Source organism: Scyliorhinus canicula, chromosome 8 (assembly GCF_902713615.1).
Source record: "Scyliorhinus canicula chromosome 8, sScyCan1.1, whole genome shotgun sequence".
Taxonomy (NCBI): Eukaryota; Metazoa; Chordata; class Chondrichthyes; order Carcharhiniformes; family Scyliorhinidae; genus Scyliorhinus; species Scyliorhinus canicula.
Genome location: NC_052153.1, coordinates 167,136,457 through 167,158,438, shown reverse-complemented (window position 1 = coordinate 167,158,438; position 21,982 = coordinate 167,136,457). Strand labels below are relative to the sequence as shown.

Below are 21,982 nucleotides of genomic sequence, written 5' to 3'. Positions count from 1 at the left end.
GAAGCCAAGGCCAGAACGTCTGCCTCTTTCTCCTCCTGGATTCCCGGGTCTTCCGACACCCCGAAATTGCCACATCTGGACTCGGCGCCACCCTTGTTTTCAACACCTTGGACATAACATCCGCAAACCCCTGCCAGAATCCCATAAGCTTTGGGCATGATCAGAACACATTAACATGGTTCGCTGGTCCTCCAACACACCTTTAGCACCTGTCTTCCATCCCAAAGAACCTGCTCATTCGGGCCACTGTCATGTGAGCCCGGTGACCGACCTTAAACTGAATCAGGCTGAGCCTGGTACATGTTGTGGGCGCGTTGACTCTGCTCAACTAGAATTCTATAAGAAATGTTCGGACATATTGAGCCCACTCCCGATGAGGACCTTCAATGAGGCTAGAGAGAAAGGAACCCTCCCCCCAACAATGTCACAGTCCTTGATCTCACTCATTCTGAAACGGGTGATAGACCCGGAACATTGCGGGTCATACAAGCCGATTTTGCTTTTAAACGTGGATGCCAAATTGCTAGCTAAGATTCTGGCCACAAGAATTGAGGATTGCGTCGCAGGGGTGATAGAGGAAGACCAGACTGGGTTTGTTAAAGGCAGACAACTCGACACAAATGTCCAGAGACTTTTGAATATTATTATGATGCCCTCAGAGGGAGGGGAGGCGGAGGTGGTAACAGTGATGGACGCAGAGAAAGCCTTTGACCGGGTGGAGTGGGAGTACCTGCGGGAAACGCTGGGGAGGTTCGGGTTTGGTGAGGGCTTTATTGGCTGGGTGAAATTGTTGTACCAGGCACCTGTAGCAAGTGTTATGTACAAACCGGCTGAGGTTGGGGTACTTCGAGCTTCACCGGGGAACGAGGCAGGGGCGTCCCCTCTCCCCGTTACTATTTGCCCTACCTACAGAACCACTAGCTATGGCGGTGAGAGCCTCGAGGAACTGGCGGGGACTGGTTCCCGGGGGGGGGGGGGGGGGGGGGGGGGGACGGCTGGGATATCGGGTCTCGCTATATGCGGATGATTTGCTCCTGTACATTTCGGACCCTGTGGAGGGGATGGGAGAGGTTCTGCAGATCCCTGAGGGATTTTGGTAGTTTTTCAGGGTACAAACTGAACATGGGAAAGAGCGAGTTGTTTGTGATCCAGGCTAACAGACAGGAGGAGAGATAGAGCTGCCGCTCAGGATGGTAGAGAAAGGTTTTCGTTCCCTGGGTATACAGGTGGCCAGGAAATGGGATGCCCTGCACAGGCTCAACCTGACCCGATTGGTGGAGCAAATGGAAGGGGACTTTAAAAGTGGGACATGCTCCCGCTGTCACTGGCGGGGGGGGGTGGGGGGGGGGGGGGGTGCAGACTGTGAAAATGACTGTCCTCCCCAGATTTTTGTTTGTCTTTCAGTGCCTCCCCACCTTCATCCCTAAGGCCTTTTTTTAAGCGGGCGAGTAGGATTCTTACGGGCTTTGTGTGGGCGAATAAGACTCCGCGAGTAAGGAGATCGCTGTTGGAGTGCAGTCGGGGGGGGGGGGGGGGGGGGTTGGTGCTGCCGAACTTTCGCAACTACTACTGGGCAGCCAATATAGCTATGATTAGGAAGTGGACGATTTGGGGGGGGGGGGGGTGCGAGCAGCTAGAGGCAGCGTCATGTATAGGGTACTAGTCTGGGAGCTTTGATAATGGCCCCCTTGCCGTTCTCGTCGACCCCTTACTCCGCAAGTCCGGTCATGGTGACGACACTGCGGATCTGGGGACAGTGGAGAAGGTACAAGAAGGTGAAGGGAGCGTTGGTCTGGACCCCGGTATGCAACGATCACAGGTTTGTCCCGGGTAGGATGGATGGTGGGTTCCAGAGCTGGCAGAGGGCAGGCATCAGAAGGATGGGAGATCTGTTCATAGGCGGAAGCTTTCCCAGTTTGAAGGCGCGAGAGGACAAATTTAATCTGCTGTCAGGAAATGCCTTTAAATATCTGCAAGTACGAGCCTTCCTGAAAAACAGGTAGTGGCCTTTCCGACGCTGCCGCCACTGAGGATACAGGACAGGATGGTCTCCGGCACCTGGGTGGAGGAGGGGAAGGTGTCGGATATCTACCAGGAACTACAGAAGGCGGAGGAAACCCCGGTGGAGGAGCTCAAGGGCACGTGGGAGGAGGAGTTGGAAGCGGGTCTGTGGGCAGAGGTCCTGGGCAGGGTTAATTCCTCCTCATGTGCCAGGCTCAGTCTAATTCAATTTAAGGTGGACAACCGGGCACACATGACGGCGGCGAGAATGAGCAAGTTTTTTGGGGTAGGTGACAGTTGTATGAGGTGCAAGGGCAGCCCTGCAAACCATGTCCACATGTTTTGGGCATGCCCGGAGCTTAGAGAGTTCTGGCAAGGGTTCGCGAGGGCAATGTCCAAGGTGCTTAACACACGGGTGGTGCAGAGTCCAGAGACAGCAATCTTTGGATTGTCAGAAGACCCGAGAGTTCAGGGGACAAAAGTGGCCGATGTCTTGGCCTTTGCCTAGTAGCCCGGAGACGGATTTTATTAATGTGGAGGGACTCGAAGCCCCCGAGTGTAGAGACTTGGGTTAATGACATGGCTGGGTTTCTCAGCATCGAGAAAATAAAGTTTGCCTTAAGAGGGTCTACGCTAGGGTTCTCTCGGAGGTGGCAGCCGTTCGTCGACTTTCTCGGGGAAAATTAAAATGTCAGCAGCAGCAGCAGCAATCCGTAGGGGGGTGAGGGTGAGTGCTTCATTGGGATGGTGTGGGAAGACTGAGTCGCGTGGGGTAATGTCTATTTAATTGTTATTGTATATTCTATTTTACACTATGTTAATGTTCACTCTAGTTTGTTTTGTTATTATGGTTACTACTGTTTTATTATGCAAAACCTTAATAAAAATACTTTTTAAAAAAAAACTCTGCTCAACGCATCCGCCCAGAGGCCATTCTCTAACTCTCCTCCTAACTCCTCTTCCCATTTGTGTTTCAGCTCCTCGGTCTATGTTTCCTCTGACCCCATAAGCTGTTTATAAATGTCTGAAACCTTCCCTTCTCCACCCACACTCTGTAAACTACCCTGTCTTGCATCTCCCTTGGTGATAGGAGCGGGAAGGTTGAGACCTGCCTGCGTAGGACGTCCCGCGCCTGCAGGTACCTAAATTCATTCCCTCCAATCAGTTCAATTTTCACCTCCAGTTCCCTCAAGCTGGGGAAGCTCCCCTCTATAAACATATCTCCCATCCTCTCGATCCCTGTTCTCTGCCACCTCCGGAACCCCCCCCCCCCCCCCCCATTTAACCTCCCCGGGGCAAACCGGTGATTATTGCAAATTGGAGAACAGACCGATGCTCCCACATATTTCCTCCATTGCCCCCAGATTCTCAGGGCCGCGACCACACGGGGCCTAGTGGAGTAGCGTGCCGGCGGGAACGGCAGAGGCGCCGTTACATGATGCCACCTCTACTCGTTCCCACGCCAACCCCCCCCCCCCCCCCCCCCCCCCCCCCCCCCCCCCCCCCCCCCCCCCACCACTTCCTAATCGTGGCGATATTCGCTGCCCAGTAATAATTACTAAAGTTCGGCCTGCCCTCCCCCCGACTCCGCTCCAACTTCCCCTTTTTTAACTCGTGGGGTCTTACCCACCCATACAAATCTCAAGATCACCTTGTTGACCCATTTGAAAAAGGACCGAGGAATAAAGATGCGGAGGCATTGAAACACAAACAGGAATCTCGGAATCACCGTCATTTTCACTGTCTGTACCCTCCTAGCCAGTGACAGCGGGAGCACGTCCCACCTTCGAAAATCCTCCTTCATTTGGTCTCCTAGTCGGGCCAGATTTAGCTTGTGCAGCCATTCCCATTCCCGCGCCACCTGGATGCCTCGGTACCGAAAGCTCCCCCCGACCACCCTAAACGGCAGCTCCACCAATCGTCTCTCCTGCCCCCCTTGCCTGGATCGTGAACATCTCAATTTTCCCCCCATGTTCAATTTGTATCCCGAAAACCGGCCAAAATCCCCCATAATTTGTTCCATTCCTTCCAGTGGGTCCGACACATACAAGAGCAGATCGTCCGCTTATAGCAAGATTTTGTGTTCTCCACCCCCCCACTCCCTGGCCCAGCCCGCTCCAGCCCTTGGAGACTCTCAATGCAATTGCCAGCGGTTCTACGGCCAGTGCGAGCAAAAGCGGGGAGAGGGGGCATCCCTGCCTCGTCCCCCGGTGCAGCCTAAAATAGTCCGATGTCAGCCTGTTCGTCCGTACACTTGCCACGGGTGCCTGATACAGCAGCCTAACCCAGTCGATGAAGCCCTGCCCAAATCCAAACCGCCCCAATACCTTCCTCAGATAATCCCATTCCACCCGGTCAAATGCCTTCTCTGCGTCCATTACGACCACTACCCCCACGTCGCTACCCTCTGGGGGCATCATGGTAACATTCAACAGCCTTCTTACGTTGGCCGCCAACTGCCACCCCTTAACAAATCCCGTCTGGTCCTCCCCAGTCACGCCTGGAAGGCAGTCTTCAATCCTTGAGGACAAGACCTTAGCCAACAATTTGGCGTCTACATTTAGTTGGGAGACCGGTCTGTGGGACCCGCATAACTCCGGGTCCTTATCCTGCTTCAGGATCAATGAGATAGTGGCCTGTGACATTGCCGGGGAAGCCCCCCTCTCTCCCTTGCCTCATTAAATGTCCTGATCAGCAGTGAACCCAGCATCCCAGAGAACCTTTTGTAAAACTCCACGGGGTACTCATCCGGTCCCGGGGCTTTAACCAACTGCATGTCCTTCAGCCCATCTGATATCTCTTCCATCTCGATCGGGGCCCCCAGCCCTTCTACCAACCCTTCGTCAACCTTCGGGAACCTCAGCCTCCCTAAGAATTCCCTCGTCCCTTTCTGCCCAGCTGGGGGTTCCGACTCATACAATCTGCTGTATAATTCCTCGAATGCCTTATTGACCCCAGCTGAATCTCCGACCAGGTTCCCATTCCTGTCCCTTACTTTCCCAATCTCCCTTGCTGCTACCCGCTTTCTAAGCTGCTGTGAAAGCCTTCTAATGGCTTTCTCCCCAAATTCATAGATCACCCCTCCTCGCCTTCCTCAGCTGCTCCACCGCCTTCCCTGTAGTTAAAAAGTCAAACTCCGCCTGTAGCCTCCGACGTTCCCTTAGAAGACCTGCCTCTGGGGTCTCCGCATACCTCCTGTCGACCTGTAATATTTCCTTTATCAGTCGGTCTGTCTCTGCTCTGTCTGCCTTCTCCCTGTGGGCCCGTATCGAGATTAACTCCCCTCTAACCACCGCCTTCAGCACCTCCCAGACTACTGCAGCCAAAACTTCCCCCCGGGCGCTGATTTCCAGATAGTTCTGGATACATTTTGTCAGCTGCCCACACACCTCCTCATCAGTTAGAAGTCCACGTCCAGCCTCCAGTGCGGACGTTGGCCATGCTCCTTGCTCACCAGTAGGTCAACCCAATGCGGGGCATAATCCGAGATCGTGATTGCTGAATACTCAGTGTCCACAACCCCGCAGTAAAGCCCTATTCAGGATAAAAAAGTCAATCTGGGAGTACACTTTAAGCACGTGCAAGTAGAAGGAAAACTCCTTCACTCTCAGCCGCCCAAATCTCTATGGGTCCACCCTCCCCATCTGCTTCATAAGCCCCTTTGCCATTGCCGGCACCTTGCCAGTCCTTGAGCTAGATTGGTCTAGCCCTGGGTTAATGACTGTATTGAAGTCCCCCCCGCGCCCCCATGACCAGCTTTTGCGAATCCAGGTCCGGGATCTTCCCCAACATCCTCCTTATGAACTCCACATCATCCCAATTTGGCGCGTACACATTCATGAGTACCATTGGCAGCCCCTCTGGTTTCCCACTGGCCATAATGTACCGACCCCCCCCCCATCCGCAACTATTCTTCCCGCTTCGAATGTTAATCAGGATCTTGACCCCTCTAGTCCAGTCCCGAGTGGAAAACCTGTCCGACCCATCCCTTCCTTAGTCTGACCTGGTCAGTTACTCTGAGGTGCATCTCCTGCAACATTGCCACGTCCGCCTTCAGTCCCCTCAAATGCGCGAACACGCGTGCCCTTCTTAACCAACCCATTTAGCCCTCTTACGTTCCACGTGATCAGCCTGGCTGGGGGGGGGGGGCTTTGCCTTTGCCGCATCCGCAGGCCTGCCGCCAGGTAGCCCACGCCCCCCACCCCCGACCTCCCTATTGTCCCACAGCAAAAGGCCCTCCCCCATCAGCAGAACATTTCTGCCCCCCTCCCCTCCCCTCCCCCAGTAACAGCACTATACACACACACCCTTCAACAAGCAGAACACTAATTGCAAAGCTAAGGACAAGTGATGTTCATTGGTTCAATCTCCAAAAGTATAAATGGACACCACTGGAACAGTTGGGTTGGGGAACCATAAAGAGTCTGTAAATCCACTGAGCAGTATGAAGAATAAATCTGCTGAAGTATTCCTACACCATATACTATTATTGACCTTAACACCAATAGGTGCACAGCAAGCTCCCACGAACAGCAGTGCGATAATGACCAGATAATTTATTTTTATATAATGGAGAAATATTTTGCCAGGACATGGGGTGGGTGGGGGGGGGAGAAGCAGCACGGTGGCTAGCACTGCTGCCTCACAGCGGCAACGATCTGGATTTGATTCAAGTGGGTGTGGGTTTCCTCCGACAGTCCACAGATGTGCAGGTTAGGTGGATTGACCATGCTAAAGTTATAGTGTACAACGGTTGGGTCTCTTTGTGATGGTGTGGGCCTAGGTAGGATGCTTTTTCAGAGGGTCGCTGCAGACACGATGGGCTGAATGGCCTCCTTCAGCACTGTAGGGATTCTACGTGTGCTCCCAACTGAGCAACAAATCACACTATAGCTTTAGCATGGAGATGATTTTCAGTAGCTATTTGGCATCATACAAATCCAGAGTTAAAGGTCCAAACTCACTTTGCCAGTCAGCCCTCCCTCCCAAGGATACTTGCTGCAGTGTTTTGCTGTTGGCCTTCCTCTGGATATTCACATTCAAAGTGCCAAGTCATTGCAAGGCGCACGTGCTGTGCAGCAATGCTCAGCCACAGGCATGATAAACTATCGCTTGATATTCAAAGCATTCTTACCATCACAAAACGTGGGCACAAGTTTATTTCAACACTGCTCGACGTTGTGAAAATAGCCTACTGACCCCAATCACAATACCAGTTCAAGTTATGTTCTCATTAGACATTTCTGCCATGAATCCTGGTGAACGAGTGAAATGTTAGCATTGATAGCTTACTGAGCTCGATCCAAAATGCAAAGCTCTGCCTCACAACGGTCACATTAGTGTCTACACTCAAGCTAGAAGATCTCTTCGAGAATTTGAGCACACAATCTTCTAGACAGTGCAATTTAAAAAAAAAACAAAGTAGGGGGCAGCACGGTGGCACAGTGGGTTAGCCCTGCTGTCTCATGGCGCAGAGGTCCCAGGTTCGATCCCGGCTCTGGGTCACTGTCCGTGTGGAGTTTGCACATTCTCCCTGTGTCTGCGTGGGTTTCACCCCCACAACCCAAAGATGTGCAGGCTAGGTGGATTGGCCTCGATAAATTGCCCCTTAATTAGAAAAAAATTAATTGGGTCCTCTAAACTTTAAAAAAAAAAACAAAGTACTTGCCTACCAAACTTACTGAAATCCTTTGCGCCAAAAGTCATAGAGTGGTATCTAGTTTTATGGAATCATAGAAATTTAAGAACAGACAATGTTTATTTCATTCGCAGGCTCCTCTTTGGAGTTGTTTACAATAAACATAATTTCCTCTCCTCCCCTGCAGCCCATCATTTTTTCTTCAATTGTTTATATGAATCCATCCTAAATGCAGCAATTAGTTCTCCCAATGAACAGTCAGAAAAGTTACCACAGGGATAACTGGCTTGTGGCAGCCAAGCGTTCATAGCGACGTCGCTTTTTGATCCTTCGATGTCGGCTCTTCCTATCATTGTGAAGCAGAATTCACCAAGCGTTGGATTGTTCACCCACTAATAGGGAACGTGAGCTGGGCTTAGACCGTCGTGAGGCAGGTTAGTTTTACCCTACTGATGATTACAACGGGCAGCACGGTAGCATTGTGGATAGCACAATCGTTTCACAGCTCCAGGGTCCCAGATTCGATTCCGGCTTGGGTCACTGTCTGTGCGTAGTCTGCACATCCTCCCCGTGTGTGCGTGGGTTTCCTCTGGGTGCTCCGGTTTCCTCCCACAGTCCAAAGATGTGCAGGTTAGGTGGATTGGCCATGATAAATTGCCCTTAGTGTCCAAAATTATAAATTGCCCTTAGTGTCCAAAATTAGTGTTGGGTGGGGTTACTGAGTTATGGGGATAGGGTGGAGTTGTTGACCTTGGGTAGGGTGCTCTTTCCAAGAGCCGGTGCAGACTCGATGGGCTGAATGGCCTCCTTCTGCACTGTAAATTCTATGATTCTAAATGATTTGTGATAAGACAGTGAATATGCAAGGAATTCTTTGACGTGACAATTATTCTGGTTCTTTATATTCTTGAAAATGGGAATTAAGGCAAAAGCTGCATCTCTGTCCAAGAAAAGGGAAAAATAAGTCCAAAGAAACAGTTAGGTTTTAGCTGTGCCCCTCATTTCTGCCCACCATTTGGGGGCCTTAGGCATCCGTCCAGTATTTTAAAAAGTGGCCTTTGAACGGTGCATGCTACCGCAGAAAGTGGCTAGAATTTTATTTTGCTCGGACGGGCGCACTCCTGATCCAAAAGTGCGTGAAATCACTTGAGGAAATATTGAGCGCACGTAAAGACGTCATCTGGCACTCGCGCCGATTTTCTGTTTGGTGGGCGCGCATGAGAGTCAGAGGCCATGACAATCAAGCAGGCAATGTAGCCCATTAAGGGGGTAACTGAATGCATTTCATGTGACCCGCCTGCGGGTCGATTGGACAGGCAGCCTTTATACTTGAGCTACACCTTCCATCCTGGGCGGGACAAACTGCCAGGGCGGAAAGAACATTTTAAAAGGTACCCCTGGACTGGAGGTTGGTGTTTGACTGTGCGGCCTGCCCTCGTCACACTTTGCAGCGATTTTCCATCCCAATTTTCTAGATGTGCAGCTCCACCGAGATGACCCGTAGATGCTGACCCCTGGGAGGTGTCATGATATGCACTCATGCATATAATGAGATACAGACAGGCAGTGACAAACACCCAGTACAGCCAATCAACACACAGGACAGAACACAACCAATCACCAGGCAGAACACTAGAAGGTGGTCTCCCACTATAAAACACACGAGGCATCAGCACTCCACCTCTTTCCACTGGTGACAATTGTAGTGACAGTCAGGGTGTATATATCAGTTAGCACCTTCTACACGTGGCTCAGAGCTAGTCTGGTCTAGTTAGTTATAGTAAGCACACTTAGATTAGCAGAGTGCACTGCTAAACAAGTTCAATAAAGCGTATTGAACTAACCTCAAAGTTTGGAGTCTACTTTCAAATACAACTGCATCCAGTTGTAGTCCGTGTTACCCCAGGGTGATTAACATGACAGAAGGGAGCACATTAGAAGTGCCAGCCCACACCCTCTCCCTTTCCTCCACACCCACCCTCCCCTACATCGCTGACCATTTCCCACCATGAGTTTCACGCTGACTGCCCGTTAATGGGCCAGCCAGCTTGAGATTACACTTCAAGGCCGCTTGCAGCTGGAAGGGCATTTCACACCTACTTCCAGGCCCACCAAGTGCACCAGTCGAGTGAAAAATTCAAGCTCACACGACTGCACAAAATTAAAATGGTAGGAGATAAATCGGGAAACCTCAGATTCACCTGAGGAAGGAGCAGTGCTACGAAAGCTAGAGTTTGAAACAAACCTGTTGGACTTTAACCTGCTGTTGTAAGACTTCTTACAGTATTCTACTGACTCAGGTGTTAACAGACCACATTTTCAGGTGGCCAGTTGCAAGCTCCCTCACACCAACACACACACACACACACACACACACACACGGTTTCATAAACAAACTGGAACATAATGGAAAAATTATCTCTTATAAATTCAGCAACTAACACAATATTAAACAGCACGTCAGACAACATTCTTTGTGAATACTCAACGTACTAGGTTCTTGATTCCCGTAATATTCTTCATGGAATTTTGAAAACAGAAATTTCTGGGCAACAGGACTCTGCAGCAGCATCGAGAGCTGTTAAATCCCAAGACGCGTTCTACAGCTGAAGCTGAACACTTGAAACCTGAGCCGGTGCCCTGTAGTAACCCTGAAGTCAACCACTTAATTGTCTCTTTGACTGGGAGCCAGCACGGGCGGCTGTGCTCCTCCCACACTGTTCCACAGCCACAATGAACTCAGTTCAGTGTGGTAAAGGTCAGAGTCTGCCTAGTGATTGTTATGTGCTACTCGCGTGCGCACAGAGAGAGAGACCAAAGCTGAATGAATAAACAGAGAGGGGACAGGATTATACTGTTGCACTGCATTGTACCGCTGATGTGTAGCAAGGATCTATCAAATCAAGCATTCGCTTTTTGTTGAACGAGTACTTCCAAGTTTCATTTCCACAGCAAACCAAAAGCGATCGTTATTGTAATTTTACAAAATGATTTGCTGCTAAATGAGAATACTCTTTTTTTTTAAAAACACAGCTAATTATCAGCTTTGGGCTGTTGTGCCAAATACTATTTGTGCCACACAAGTGCCAGGCAAAGACCAGCTACAACAACAGAGAAGCTAACCATCACCCCTTGATATGAAATGAAATGAAAATCGCTTATTGTCACAAGTAGGCTTCAAATGAAGTTACTGTGAAAAGCCCCTCGTCGCCACATTCCGGCGCCTGTTCGGGGAGGCTGGTACGGAAATATTCAATGATATTCAATGGTGTTATCGTCACTGAATCCTCCACTATCAACATCCTGAGGATTACCATTTATCAGAAACTGAACTGGACTAGCCATTTAAACACTGTGGCTGCAAGAGCAGGTCAGTGGCTGGGAATTCTGCCGAGTAACTTAAACTTCTGTCTATCCAAAGCCTGTCAAGACACAGTCAGGAGTACAATAGATACTCTCCACAATGGCAGCAGTGTGTACCATTTACAAAATATACTGGCTCCTTTGACAACAGCTTCAAAGCCCACAAAATCTCCATCCAAGAAGGACAAGGGCAGCAGACACAGGGGAACACCACCACCTGCAAGTTCCCTGCCAAGCCACACGCCATCATGACTTGCAACTACTTTGTTGTTCCTTCAGTGTCACTGGGTCAAATTCCCCTCCTCACAGTGGGTGTACCCACACCACATGGACTGCAGCGGTTCAAGTCAATGGCTCACCACCACCTTCTCGAGGGCAATTAAGGATGGGCAATAAATACCGGCCTTGCCATCGACGTAGAGTTCCTGTGAAAAATGTTTTATAAATATTGAAAATAGATTTTACTGCAAGTTTCTCTTCAGTTTGTGCAATGTGAACCTGCATATTCTGAACGTTATTAAACTCAGTATTGGTAAACCAAAACGTTCGAAAGCAAATTCTCTGCTCCTTCATTCTCTGCAGCCAACACAAGACCTCTGCACAAACTAATCACTCAGGATGCAAATGTTTACAGCTTTCCACCTCAAACAATTCTGTTCTCTAAATAATCCATGAAAATATCAGTTGAGGAATCAGAACAGTCAGACAATGCAATCCAAATTAATGAGGGGGAATACAAGACATTATGAGCTTCCATCTTCCATTAAACCCTCCCCTGCTATCATTTCCCACCAGCCCCCGACCACCTGAGAGCTAAATCCACAACCATCCATTGAATACTGGCTGTCAGGAACCCAAGAATTGCTTCCAAAATGGAGGCTGGCGGTTACTTTATCTGGCTATGTTATCTGACTACACGCCCTCCATTTCCTGACCCAGCTCTCAACTCAACAATTGATACTATCTCCCCTTGTCCAGCAGTGTCAAATTCACACAAGCCAGCATGTGACTGGGGCTGTGACAGCTTATCCTGCATCTTTCGACATAACTAACCAGAATCATCGCCTCCCACCTGCTTTACTTCTGGTCCACAACTCCCATGACTCCTCTGTCGCAACTTGCCCATCACTCCCTTTTATCTTCTGTGCCTTAATGTTCCCCCGAAGATCCATCCTCGATCCCCTCAGTAATGTTATTCACGCCCACGGGTAATCTTACTCTGATAAGGGGGGCGCGGTAGCACAGAAGGGAGGCACAGTAGCACAGCGTTTAGCACAGTTGCTGCACAGCTCCAGGGTACCAGGTTCAATTCCCGACTTGGGTAACTGGCTGTGTGGAGTCTGCACGTTCGCCCCGTGTCTGCATAGGATTCCTCCGGGTGCTCCGGTTTCCTCTCACAGCGTAGGTTAGGTGGATTGGTCATGCTAAATTGCCCCTTAGTGTCCACAAAAGGTTGGGTGGGGTTACTGGGTTATGGGCTTAGTAGGTAGGGTACACTTTGCAAGGGCTGGTGCAGGCTCGATGGGCCAAATGGCCTCCTTCTGCACTGTAAATTCGACGATTCTATGCTAGTTTTCATCTGCATGCCAGTGGGACCGGCTTTATTCTACATTCCAGTTCCATTCTACATTCCGAAAATGCTGCTGTTTGTTCAACATCAAGTCATGAATGAACAAAGATTTCTTACAGCTGAGCAATGCAAAGAATGAAAACATACCATTTGGCCCCTATCAAAGTATCTATCTCCTAACTTCCAATTCCAATCTCCTCCCTGGCTGCCCACTCAAGCTTAGCTCAGCAATACACAACTTGCCTGATTTGCTGGTTTTGAGCTGCGTTGCATTATTCTAACACAAGACCTGCTTCCATCTGCAAACTCACCATCCCCACTGCTACCTTGCCCTTCCAGCTGTTGAGCCCCTTATACATGCTCATCCTATTAACAGGGGGAGAAGTAAGCCATTCAGCCCATCGAGAATGCAACGGCCTTTGGAAAGGGCATCCTACTGCAGCCCACACCTCTGCCCAGTATCCCCACCGAACCTATTTGACACGGGACAATTTAGCATGGCCAATCCACCCAACTTGCACATCTTTGGACTGTGGGAGGAAACCTGAGCACCCGGAGGAAATCCACGCAAACACGGGGAGAAAGTGCAAACTTCACACTAAGAAGTCTTACAACACCAGGTTAAAGTCCAACAGATTTGTTTTGAATCACTAGATTTCGGAGCACAGCTCCTTGCTCAGATGAACTGTTGGACTTTAACCTGGTGTTGTAGGACTTCTTACTGTGCTCACCCCAGTCCAACGCCAGCATCTCCACATCATGGCTACCAACTTCACACAGACAGTTACCCGAGGCTGGAATTGAACCCTGGTCCCTGGAGCTGTGAGGCAGCAATGCTAACCACTGTGCCACCCGATTGTCATTCCAGATACAATACTATCCTCCTTACTAGCTTCCTGTACCTCGCCCTACATAAGCCCGACACAAAGACTGCATCCCATTCCATATCTTGTTCAAATATCACCTCAATCTTTGCTAGATTCCTCAATTTCCTCACTCCTCCCTACTTTGAAAACATCCTCAAGCTTTAACTCACTACCATCAGCTTCTCCCAATGCTGGTGTGTCACACATGTCCTCCTTCCTCTGTCTCAATGGTGACCGTCAGACCTCATGCCTAAACACTTGATACATCTCATGCCTGCCACCTTGAAAGTTCTCCTTAAAATCCTTTCGCTGACACCATTTTTTCTCCCATCCGCTTTATTGAGTCAGAGGCATAGTGGTATTGTTATTGGACTAGTAAGCAGAGACCCAGGGTAATGCTCTGGGGACCTGGATTTGAATCTCCCTATGACAGATGGTGAAGTTTGAATCCAATAAAAATCTGGAATTAAAAGTCGAATGATGACCGTGAAACATTTGTTGATTGTTGGTTAAAAAAAACCCATCTACTTCACTAATGTACTTTGGGAAGGAAATCTGCCATCCTTTCCTGGTCTGGCCTACATGTGACTCCAGATCCATCCTCGATCCCCTTAGTAATGTTATTCATGCCCATGGGTACTGTTACTCTGATAAGGGGGACATGGTAGCACGGGGGGGGGGGGGGGGGGGGGGGGGGGGGGGGGGGGGACGGTAGCACAGTGGTGAGCACAGTTGCTTCACAGGTCCTAGGTTCGATTCCCAGCTTGGGCCACTGTCTGTGCGGTGTCTGCACATTCTCCCCGTGTGTGCGTGGGTTTCCTCCGGGTGCTCCGGTTTCCTCCCACAGTCCAAAGATGTGCAGGTTAGGTGGATTGGCCATGATAAATTGCCCTTAGTGTCCAAAATTTCCCTTAGTGTTGGGTGGGGTTACTGGGTTATGGGGATAGGGTGGAGGTGTGGACCTTGGGTAGGGTGCTCTTTCCAAGAGCCGGTGCAGACTCGATGGGCTAAATGGCCTCCTTCTGCACTGTAAATTCTATGAACATCAGACTGATGGTGGAAGCCCAAAAGCTCTTCACAGCCATTGCAAAACTGCAGGCATTTAGTGCCTGGAGAGAGAGAAACCGGATTTACACCAAAAATAGGACATCCTCTAGATTCTGAAAGACTGCAGCTTCAAAAGCACCAGCTATTGAAACAGGGGCACTGAAACCATGCCGCCTTGATCACTGTAAATTTTTAACTCAAAAAATTGAAACTGGTTCAACATTCTGCTTTTTAGGATCCCTCTATAATTTGAAAACAACTGAGGTAATTGAAGTACATGGTAGGAGGAATGCCACACAATTGCAAGAAAATATATTCAGGAGTCAGAAAACCTGTAGTGTTACACTGAGAGTTGGATTATATATAGTTTGAAAAATGTAATAGCAGCTGGAAGTGCTGGCTTTGTGAGTGGCTTTGTTCAAAAGGCAGAAAGGCAGCTAGAGACACTGTGGCTCATCCACGAGGCCGAGAGTTACGTGGATAGCGTGTTTAGAGAGGCGGTCACACCGCAGCTAAAAGGGACTGGAGGAAAGAAGGGATCACTCGACAGTCGAGGAGGAACAGGCAGGTCTCGTCTGAGGTCTTCCTCCAGGGAAAGGGTTGGCCCACTCAAGGACAGTGGAGAGAATCTATGTCCGGAGCCAGAGGAAATGGGGAGGTACTAAATGAGAACTTTGCATCAGTATTCACCAAAGAGTGGCATTCATCCACTTGGTGGATGATGAGTCTGGGGAAGGATGGGTAGATAATCTGGATCACATTGAGATCAAAAAGGAGATTGTGTTGGATGTCTTGAAAAAACATTAAGGTAGATCCAGGGCCTGATGGGATCTTGCCCAGAATACTGAGGGAGGCAAGGGAGGAAATTGCTGGGGTCTTGACAGATATCTTTATATCCTCACTGGCTACAGGTGAGGTACCAGAGGAATGGAGAATAGCCAATGTTGTTCCTTTGTTTAAGAATGGTAGCAAGAATAATACAGGAAATTACAGGCCGGTGAGCCTTACATAAGTGAATGGGAAATTATTGGAGAGGATTCTTTGAGACAGGATGTACTACCATTTGGAAGGAAGTGGACCTATGGTTTTGTGAAGGGCAGGTCATGTTTCACTAACTTGATAAGAGTTTTTTGAGGAAGTGACAAAGGTGATTGATGAAGGTAGGGCAGTGGATGTTATCTACATGGACTTCAGTAAGGCCTTTGGAAAGGTCCCTTGTGTCAGACTGGTACAGAAGGTGAAGTCGCACGGGATCAGAGGTGAGCTGGCAAGATGGATACAGAACTGGCTCGATCATAGACAACAGAGGGTAGCAGTGGAAGGTGCTTTTCTGAATGGAGGGCTGCGACTAGTGGTGTTCCGCAGGGATCAATGCTGGGACCTTTGCTGTTTGTAGTATATATAAATGATTTGGAGGAAAATGTAACTGGTCCAATTAGTAAGTTTTACAGATGATGCAATGGTTGGTGGAATTGCGGATAGCGATGAGGACTGTCCAAGGACACAGCAGGATATAGATGGGTTGGAGACTTGGGTGGAGAAATGACAGATGGAGTTTAATCCGGACAACTGTGAGGTAATGTATTTTGGAAGGCCTTATACAGGCGGGAAATATACAGTAAATAGCAGAACCCTAAAGAGTATTGACACGCAGAGGGATCTGTGTGTACAGGTCCACAGGTCACTGAAAGTGGCAACGCAGGTAGATAAAGGTAGTCAAGAAGGGATACGACATGCTTACCTGCATCGGCTGGGGCATGGAGTATAAAAATTGGCAAGTCATGCTGCAGCTGTATAGAACCTTAGTTAGGCCACACTTAGAATAAGAATAGAGTGTTCAATTCTGGTTGCCACACTACCAGAAGGATGTGGAGGCTTTGAAGAGGGTACAGAAAAGATTTACCAGGATGTTGCCTGGTATGGAGGGCATTAGCTATGAGGAGAGATTGGATAAACTTGGTTTGTTCTCACTTGAACGATGGAGGTTGAGGAGCAACCTGATAGAAATCTACAAAATTATGAGGGGCATGGACAGAGTGGATAGTCAGAAGCTTTTTCCCATGGTGGTAGAGTCAATTACTAGGAGACATGGTTTAAGATGGGAGGGGCAAAGTTTAGAGGAGGTGTGTGAGGGAAGTTTTTTTTTTGTTACACAGAGGGTAGTGGATGCCTGGAACTCACTGCCGGAGGTGGTGGTGGAAGCATGTACGATAGTACCTTGAGGTGGCATAAGGGTAGCACGGTAGCACAGTGGCTAGCACTGCTGCCTCACAACTCCAACGTCCCAGGTTCAATTCCGGCCTCAGGTGACTCTCTTGTGTGAAGTTTGCACTTCCTCCCAGTGACTGCCCGAGTTTTTTCCGGGTGCTTTGGTTTCCTCCCACAGTCCAAAGTTGTACAGGCTAGGTGGATTGGAAGTGCTAAATTGTTTCTCAAGTGTCCAAAAGGTTAAGTGGGGTTACTGGGATAGGGTGGTGGCGTGGGCTTATGTAGGGTGCTCTTTCCAAGGGCCGGTGCAGACTCAATGGGCCAAGTGGCCTCCTTCTCAACTGTAAATTATATGATTTGCTTTGTCAGTTGGGACTCTGACATCCTAAGTACATGGTTGGCCCAGGGCAGTGAGTTGGTTTCGGATGATCCTCAACGTTTGCGCGCTTGGCTCCTTTAAGAACTCTGTTGTTAGAATGCCTGTCCTCCCAGTTGATGCGGAGAATCCGTTTCAGACAGCATTGGTGGTACCTCTCCAGGCGACGTCTGTACGTAGCCCAAGTTTCTGATCCGTATAGAGAAGGGTTGGGGGGACAACTGCCTTGTACATGAGGATCTTGGTATCAGCACAGCTGATGCGGTCATCAAATCCGAAGGAGACCCTCATGAATTGGATATGATGTTGAATTTCCGCATTGATGTCAGCCATAGAGGAGAAGTGGCTCCCCAAGTATGGGAATTGTTCCATGTTTGGTAAGGTTCGTCCATTGATCTTGATGGAGGGAGAGACAGGATCTTGCCCTGGGCAGGTTTGTAAGGATTTTAGCCTTCATGGCTTGGAGATTCCCTTCTGAGAGAATTGAGATGGCGATGTCACTTGTATACTGAAGTTTCCCAAATGACGTCAGTGTTGTTTCAGTCTTGAATTTCCACCGGTTGAGTTTGAAAATGTTTCCGTCCATCCTGTAGACGATATTCATTCCACTGGGAAGCTTGCCCTTGACAAGGTTGAGGAATGGTGGTGATGAAGGTGGGGAACAGGGTGTATTGGGGCGGGGAGGGGGGTGCTGCTCGACTCCAGCTTTCACCTCGGAAGGTTTTGTCCTATTTCCACCGGTGATGCCTGTTACCAACATCTGGTTGTGGAGGAGTCAGGGGATGTTGACGTATTCCTCTGGACAGCCGGCCTTTGCCAGGGTCTTCCAAAGCAGTTCATGATTGACTGGGTCAAAGCCATGGTCAGATTGATGAAGGTCATTTAGAGTGGTTGATGCTGCCCTTGGCATTAGTTGCCAAGCAATGAAAAACTTGTCCGCTGTTCCACAGTTTTGTTGGAAGCCACACTGACTTTCAGGAAGGGTTTCTTCAAAGACTGGGGGAAGTCGGCAAGCGATGACTCGGGCAATGATATTCCAGAGTAGGAAGATTCCGCGGTAGTTCCCACAGTCCCCTTTGTTTCCTTTCTTGAAGATGGTGGCGATGACAGTTTAGGAGTTCTTTGAAGTGTTCTCATCGAAGGCCGATGTTTCTCTGCCTCTCCTTACTCTACTCCAGTTTAAGGCTTCGGATATTGGGTCTAATGTCTTGCTGACACTGAGGAAGCCCTGAGTGTAGTGCTTGTGAATGAGGAGTTGCAGGTCCTTAGCTTTTTCAGTCCACCATTAGTTCTTGGCACAGCTTTCTACAGCAATAGGAACCAAGACAGAGGGAGTTCAGCCATGTGGAGTTCCAAGGGAGTACAGCGAGGCTGGATGGCCTCTACTTTAATGCCAGGAACATTATAGGCAAGCCTAATGAGTTAAGGGCATGGATTGACACGTGAAATTGAGATATTGTTGCCATGACAGAGACAAAGTTGAGGGAGGGGCAGGAATGGCAACTCAAAAGATCTTTAGGCAAGACAGGGAAGGGTGTAGAAGAGATGGTGTTGCATTATTAGTTAAGGAGTCAGTTACTGCAGTAAGGAGGTGTAAAAATAAAAAGAGGGTAATTATATTAGGGGATTTCAACTTCCCCAACATTAATTGGGGTAGTCCTAGTGTAAAGGGTTTAGAGGGGGCAGATTTCTTGAAATGTATTCAGGAGAGCTTTTTATGTCAAGGTGTAGAAGGTCGAACAAAGGAACGGTGCAGTTCTAGATCTAATTCTGGGGAATGAAGCTGGACGGATGTTCGTGGTAGCAGTGGGGAGCATTTTAATGATAGCGATCACAACAAAGTACAATTTAAGTTTGTTATGGAAAGGAAAATGATGATCTGCAAAAAAATGGTTTTGGATTGGGGAGAGTTAGATTCAATTAAAATAAGGCGGGATGAAAGGGTCACGTGATGAGTGTGCAGGAGTGGCTGCATTTTCGTCAGCTCCGGCTCTGCTCATCTTTGAATTTTTTTTTTAATGCTGATGCGCATCCCATAATTACTTGCCTTTGCCATATATGCCTTGTATTACATTTATGAAAGATCCTGGCCAGATTTTGGTCATGTGGAGCTACGCTAATAAATCCTGGTTTGATTGTGGCGGTCAGAAGCGGCTGAGATGGGGCCCAGCTTGCAGTGGTGGTAACATAGAAACATAGAACAGTACAGCACAGAACAGGCCCTTCGGCCCTCGATGTTGTGCCGAGCAATGATCACCCCACTTAAACCCACGTAACCCGTAACCCAACAATCCCCCCATTAACCTTACACTACGGGCAATTTAGCATGGCCAATCCACCTAACCCGCACATCTTTGGACTGTGGGAGGAAACCGGAGCACCCGGAGGAAACCCACGCACACACGGGGAGGACGTGCAGACTCCACACAGACAGTGACCCAGCCGGGAATCGAACCTGGGACCCTGGAGCTGTGAAGCATTGATGCTAACCACCATGCTACCGTGAGGCCCCTTAGAAGCAGGCCTGCACCTTCGCAGTGCTGTCAGCACAGAGATGATGGTTGCCATGGTAAATAATGTTGTGGACAATGATCTCAGCTCCATGGCAGAGGTTGTTGATGCTCACTTTGATGAACTGCAAACTAACCTTAGTGGAAGCGGAGAAGAGAATTCCGTTACGCAATAGAGCAATCACCCTGGCGGGGACTGAGCTTCAGCCCTTGGAATCCTGTTGCATGATAGGCCGTTTATCCTGACAGACTCGGGGATTTGGGGCTAGACGGGGATTGTTTGTGCACCCAATCTCGGGGGGAGCAGGGGACAGATTGGCTGGCCAAATTTGAGAGTTCACTGCCATGCTTTCGCAATCTCGATTTGAAGGCTGGACGTTTCAAGTTCGAAAGAGCATATTGTACCAAGTATCAAGTCTTCGAGACCTGGGGTCGGTCGGAGACCCCGACCACTGGTCTTATGTTGTCTTTTCCTCAAATTCCTCAAGAGGTTGGAGGTAGCTGGATGCGTCAAATCGTCGCCTCATGCTGGGATCAAAGGTTTCTTGCTGCCTGGGCGTCGAGACAACAGCGTGGCAGAGGTGAATGTACTTAATGCGATGGAACATGTGCTGCTTGATAATCCTGTCATGGCTTTGGCCTTTCCAAGCTCCAAAGATCATATCACCATCATTCTGCAGTTCATCAATAATCGTGAACTATGTTCCCTTGTGACTATGCTGTTGATCTTATGTTATTGCCTTTTTTCCTGACAAGGGTGTACAATGTATGGAACACAGAGGCGGCAGTCGCCTGTGATCCTATATGGTAAAAACTATACTGAGGCGGTAATGTGACCGAGGTTTGTGCATGCCCTGGGTGTTTCCCCCCACCCCATTTGCTGTAATCCTTGCATTTACCAAGAGGGAGTACATTCTAGATGCCCTTCACCTCGTTTAGAGAGGATGGGTAGGGCCAGGGCAGGGTGGATGGTTGATGTGGTGGTAGGTGGTCGGACTATGTAACCTCACTACGGTTGAGGAAAGTCCCCAGTTAGAACTACCCGTGTCATGTTTTTCTTTTGGATTTTTGTTATTTCAGGTTTATGGAATCCATGCTGAGCCCCTACGAAATTCCGGACAAAGCATAGAATTGGCAGTGCAGACGGAGGCTATTCGGCCCATCGAGTCTGCACAGGCCCATGGAAAGATCACCCTATCCTTTTCTTTTTTAATAAAAGTACCCCATTAATTTTTTCCAATTAAGGGCAATTTAGCGTGGCCAGTCCACCTACCCTGCACATCTTTGGGTTGTGGTGGCGAAACCCACGCAAACACGGGGAGAATGTGCAAACTCCACACAGACAGTGACCGAGAGCCAGGATCGAACCTGAGGCAGCAATGCTAACCACTGCGCCACCGTGCTGGCCCAAGATCACGCTATCTTAGCTCACACTTCCACCCTATCACCGTAATCCAGTCACCCCACCTAGCCAATTTGGACACTCAGGGCAATTTATCATGGCCAATCCACCGAACCCACACATCTTTGGATTGTGGAAGGAAACCGGAGCACCCGAGGAAGCCCAAACAGACACGGGGAGAACCTGCAGATTCCACACAGACAGTGACCCAAGCCGGGAATCAAACCTGGGACCCTGGAGCTGTGAAGCAACCTTGCTACCACTTTGCTACCGTGCCACCCTCACGTAGCCTAGAAAGGACTGGGTTCCTTGTGATTCTTTTTTGTAGTTGCCATCTCGGAGTTGTTAGAATGGGGGAAATGTGTAATGCTGCACATGCCTGTGTGGTCCATTAAACCTCGTTTGACTTTTCTTCAATATTCTCTTGGCTGTGTAGGTACTGGCAGTAGTCGCTTGATCAGGTAGGTTAGGGTAGGGGTAACTGTGTTCATTTGGGTTAGGGGTGGTGGAGTGACTTTCCCTTCCCAGATTTGTCCCTTCTGAGGGCTCCAGGTCCGTTCCTCCTCTCAAGTTAGGGTTCCATTGGGGAGGTAGTAGCTTGTGGTGTTTGAGAATCAGAGTGCTGTGAACCGGCCTTGTTGGAGCCCTTTCTCAGATCGAGGATAGGCTCAGTGGCGGTAGATAGGCACCCTCCTCCAAGTGGAGCTCCTGAATGCCCTCCTTCTTGAAGTCAAGGCTCCCCTAGAGAGGCAGTGTTCTGTCTCTGATGAAGTTGCACTGCTCTGCCCCGAGTATCCTTTTTGTAATGGTGCTGGTGCGTGTCTGGCATTCTTTGTCTAATCCTGATGTTTCTCTCTCACGGGGGTTTCTTTTCCTTACTTGGGTAGGTAGCATGCTGATGCAGGTACCAATTTGGTCCCTTATCATGTCGGGAGGTGGGATTTGTTGTGTCTGAGGTTAAATGTAAAGTATCCTTTCAGAACTAGTGTCCTTGTGAATTC

The 21,982-nt window shown here is 49.1% G+C and overlaps 1 protein-coding gene across 3 annotated transcripts in view; it reads right to left on the bottom strand.

Moving 5' to 3' along the window:
* Positions 1-21,982, bottom strand: part of acsl1a (acyl-CoA synthetase long chain family member 1a) — a 295,407-nt gene that overhangs the window by 147,309 nt on the left and 126,116 nt on the right. The window contains exon 1 of one of the 3 annotated variants that reach the window (XM_038805667.1): positions 10,133-10,282. The exons of the other annotated variants lie outside the window; for them this stretch is intronic. The gene's annotated coding sequence lies outside the window, so the exon portion shown is untranslated. Of the gene's footprint in view, positions 1-10,132; positions 10,283-21,982 lie in introns of those variants that run through there. 3 annotated transcript variants of the gene reach the window in all.